This window comes from Psammomys obesus, unplaced genomic scaffold (assembly GCF_907164565.1).
Source record: "Psammomys obesus unplaced genomic scaffold, mPsaObe1.curated_primary_1811, whole genome shotgun sequence".
In the NCBI taxonomy this organism is placed as follows: domain Eukaryota; kingdom Metazoa; phylum Chordata; class Mammalia; order Rodentia; family Muridae; genus Psammomys; species Psammomys obesus.
Genome location: NW_026596051.1, coordinates 33,525,471 through 33,530,432, shown reverse-complemented (window position 1 = coordinate 33,530,432; position 4,962 = coordinate 33,525,471). Strand labels below are relative to the sequence as shown.

The following is a 4,962-nucleotide window of genomic DNA, read 5'->3' as shown; positions in this document are numbered from 1 at the left end:
AGAAAGAAAGAAAGAAAGAAAGAAAGAAAGAAAGAAAGAAAGAAAGAGTAATTAACAGTGTTGGCCAGATTCAGATGGTGTCATCCATGGAGTGGAAATGGCAGGACTTCTGCACAGCCATCAGTGATACCATGGAGAAAGAGTTCATGTACAGAGATTACCAGAGCACCACTGAGTAGCTTCGGCCTCACACTATACATGGACTTCAAATTGTAATGATACATGGTTCTGGGTTAGGAGGTCTGACTGCTAAGTTGACTCAGGCTCAGATCTTTGACAACAGTGAGATACCAAACTTTCCCTAAATCACAGTGCATGGCCATGCTGGTTGACTGAAGTCTGGATTCCAGAACAGCAGATCCTGTGTGATGATGCAGGGCAGGTTTCACGTGGACGAAGGATACCCACTGTCAACGGTAACATTCCCAGTGAGGGTTTTCCACCTTCTGGGTGTGGACACTTTGGTGACCACCAGTGCAGATGGAGGGCTTAAACTCAATTATTTTCAATTTTTTGTTTTTTCTTCATAATTCATTTATTATATATCCCGATTGAAGTCCTCTCCCTCAACTCCCCCCAGTCTCGCCCTTCCTCCCTCTTCTCCCCATCCCATTCCCCTAGTTCACTGAATGGGGGAGTTCTCCACCATTGCCATCTGCCCATAGCTTGTTAAGTCTCATCAGGACTGCCTGGATCCTCTTCCTCCATGGCCTGGGAAGGCCACATCACCACCAAAAGCAATCTACAGATTCAATGCAGTTCCCACCAAATTACTGACACAATTCTTTACAGACCTCGAAAGAAAAATTCCCAACTTCATATGGAATAACAATAAATCCAAAATAGCTAAAACAACCTTCTACAATAAAAGATTGGTTGGAGGTATCTCCATCCCTGATCTCAAGCTGTACTATAGAACAACATTAATAAAAACTGCCTGGTAATGGCATAAAAATAGACTGATCGATCAATGGAATCGAACTGAAGACCCAGAAATAAACCCACACACCTATGGACACCTGATTTTTGACAAAGAAGACAAAACCATACAATGGAAAAAAAGATAGCATCTTCAACAAATGGTACTGGTCTAAATGGAAGTCCACATGTAGAAAATCGCTAGTAGTCCCATATCTCTCTGCATAAAATTAAAGTCCAAGCGGATCAAAGATTTTAACATAAAACCAGACACTGAATCTGTAGGAAGAAAATGTGGGGAAGATCCTTGATCTCATTGGCACAGGAGACAGTTTCCTAAACAGAACACCAACAGTTCAGGCTTTAAGATCTACAATTAATCAATGGGACCTCATGAAACTGAAAAGCTTCTGTAAACCAAAGGACACTGTCATCAGAACAAAATGACAGCCTACAGACTGGAAAAAGATCTTCACCAACCCTACATCTGATAGAGGGCTAATATCTAGAATATGTTAAAAAACTCAAGAAATTAAACACCAACAAACCAAGTATTCCAATTAAGAATGGGGTACCAGAGCTAAGCAGAGAATTCTTACCAGAGGAATATCGAATGGCAGAAAAACATTTAAAGAAATGCTCAACATCTTTAGTCATCAGGGAAATGCAAATCAAAACAGCTCTGAGATCCAATCTTACATCAATCAGGATGGCTAAGACAAAAAATTCAAGTGACAACATATGCTAGAAAGGATGTGGAGAAAGGGGAACTCTCCTCCATTGTTGATGGGAGTGCAAAATTATACAACCACTTTGGAAATCAGTCTGGTGTTTTCTCAGAAAATTGGGAAAAGCACTACCTCAAGACCCAGCTATACTACTCCTGGGCATATACCCAAAAGATGCCCTACCGTTCAATAAGGACATTTGCGCAACTATGTTCATAGCAGCTTTATTTGTAATAGTTAACCCCGATTTTGAAGTTGGAGCTATCATGTTGATCCGTGATCACATCAACCTTACCTGGTTTCTGTGTGTAAAACCCTCTCTGAGGTCCCAAGGAAGAAAGGGTCTGAGTTCATTTCCTTGCCACGTCTGATGCTTATGACTGGAATATGAGGCAGAAGACTTTCACTGCCTGGAAACAAATGAAAGAGAGAAGAGAGCTCCAAGATGGCACCTCTTTGATGTTGAAAAGTTCCAACTTTGAGACTGGGGCAGAGAGTCATCTGCTAAGGATGCTGGAAGCTGACACTGTTGGCATGAGCAGAGTCCTAGAAGTTAATACTAGAAGACATTGTGGGATTTGCATCTTTGGTTTCTTACTCATTGCTAACAAGGTTGTCATGGATTATGAAGACCTGGAGGTGAATCACAAGGAAGTGCTAGAGTCCAGAGGAGCAGCTGCACAGAAACTGGAACAGTTTGTTTCCATTCTCATGGAGAGCATCCCACTCCTTGGGCATGCCAGCTGACAGGCCTTGAAGAGCTCTGGTGCTTTCCTGAGGTCCAAATGGCCATGTAGTTTGGTCCCTTGATGGGTCACTAGTCTCTGCTCTTATGTTGCAGCAGAAAGGAAAGACGAAGGTTCCTGCATTTCACCTCCCCATGTTTTTCCACTGTTCTGAAGTCTGGCTCTCTCGCTCAGCTGCCTTCTCAAAACAGGTTAGCTTTCATTCTCTGAAGAGCTGGAGCACACACCCCACCACACTTGGGATATATTTCTTCAAACTATACCTGCTAGATCTGGGAGATGAAACACATGTTCTTCTGGGCTCAGTCTGGTTCTCCTACAGCACTGGAGACCAAAGACTAACCCAATCTTGGATTTTTTTAATACCATGTTTTGAGAATAAAATGATCAAACCCTTAAAAAAAAAGAAAGTCACTATCTTCACAAAATTTATTCTTTGCTTTTAAGACCATATAAACTGAACTAAATTAATTTTGAATTAATGCTAAATTTAAAAAAAAAGTCAGGAATGTTAAGACTTTTCAGTTGGTAAAGGCATCGGCTGCCAGCCTGGTGACCTGAGTTTAATCTCCCAAGCCCATATGGTGGAAGGAGAGAACTGATTCCCACAAGCTGCTCTCATGTGTACAGTGACACACACGGACATGCAATTAATAAATGAAAAATACAACGAAGTACCACTTTCAAAATATTTTGAGTATATACTAAGTGGCAGACTCTGTGTTGGAAGTCTGCACCATTTAACTCTCACAGTCTTTACAGGGGAGACCTATAGCGACAGATGTTTTGTCATGGACGTCTGCATCTAAATCAGACACCTATTATGGGGCATTATACTAAGATACTATTATACCGAGTACTATTGTAATCCAGCTGTTTACCTGCAGATGTGATCTGTGCTCCCCTCTGAACTTATTACTGGTTTTTGAGACAAGGTCTCATGGTATAACCCTGGAGGACCTGACACTCTCTATGTGAAACATGCTGTAGATGAACTACAAGAGCTCTGCTGAGTGCTGCGTGTATTGGCCTGTGATGACACACCCAGCAGTACTTTATTTACCATGAGCATGCTCAGCTCTCCTTTTACTGATTTTGAACAAAGGCAACACTGCGATCCCTTCTAACATTTTCTGTGACATAAGTCACCACTAGAGCCTCCTCAGCGCCGCTGGGAATTGTTTTGTAGCTTCTTTGGTAGATTCTTCTCTCAAGTACATCTTTTAACTATTGGAATTCCGTGGGGGCTAGTTCCCACCCACACCTAACAATATCCCTATGCTACCCCACATCAGTAATTTTAATCTCAACACCTCTCAAAAAATTTGACCTATGTTTTCATTTTAGTTGTTGCTGTTGCCTACTGGAATATAACATAGCATCAGACCTTCTTTTTTTATGTATCTCAAACTGTACTCACAACTTTCCATAGACCAAAATGTTACTGCTAAGCATCATCAAAGATACAAACCCCTATTCTTCACCCTATCTTTTCTACTAGTCCCTGCTTCAGCAAAAGTACCACTACCTTCCTGGATATTCTGAAAGGGAAGTCTCGGCCCTGTCCAAAGCCTACTTCTATCTTTCATCTTACTATTCTACAGACCACTGTTTGGTCTTCACCATCACTGTTATGCACAGACATCCTCAACTCCTTGTGGAAGGTGGTTTCACTATTAAAGTTCCTTGGCTGCTTTCTCCAGGCCTTCAGTAGCATTTGTCTAGTGTGCACTATCCTTCATTTTCTTAAATTTGCTGACCATGGGAGAAAGGCAAATCTGTTCCTATTGACTCTGGGCTCCCAAGGTTCACACCAGGAAATTTTACCCAAATGATTCTTAGATGTGGTTGCTTCAGACATGTACATTTGACAAGTCTCTTTAACTCTTTTGAACAAATATACTTGGAAAATAATGATATGTGAGTCCATTCATACCTTAGTATCTGTCTGATTTTACCTTTATATAATACCCTTATTTTATTACTTTCAATAGCTAACATTTACTAAAACCATGGTTCTCAACTTTCCTGATGCTGTGACCCTTTAATACAGTTCCTCATGTTGTGGTGACCCCCAACCATAAAATTGTTTTTCATTGCTAATTCATAACTGTAATTTTGCTACTGTTATGAACCATAATGTAAATATCTGTGTTTTCTGATGGTCTTAAATGACCTCTGTGAAAGGGTCATTCAACTCCCAAAAGGGTCTTCACCCACAAATTGAGAACCACGGGTCGACAGCATTTAATTTGATAAATTGATGAATAAACTTGTCAAGGTAATATTTGATTCCAGGGTCATCTGTTACTGAATGTCATGTTTTATGACTCACTAGTCAGAGTGCTAAAAGTGGGAAGGAGAGTACTGCAAAGGATGATGGAGAACTATGACTGGAAAACTGCAGGAGACGCAGTGACCCATTTCCAGATTTCAAGAATTGGAACATGCCTGTAAGAGACTGAGGCCAGGAGAGAGTGAATTCTAGACCAGCCTGGGCATCCTTGTAAGGCCCTGTCAATCACACACACACACACACACACACACACACACACACACACACACACACA

At 41.2% G+C, this 4,962-nt stretch overlaps 1 pseudogene; it reads left to right on the top strand.

Annotated features, from left to right (window-relative positions):
* Positions 1 to 131: 131 nt before the first annotated feature.
* Positions 132 to 2,393, top strand: LOC129689147 (purine nucleoside phosphorylase-like; annotated as a pseudogene).
* The last annotated feature ends 2,569 nt before the right edge of the window (positions 2,394 to 4,962 follow it).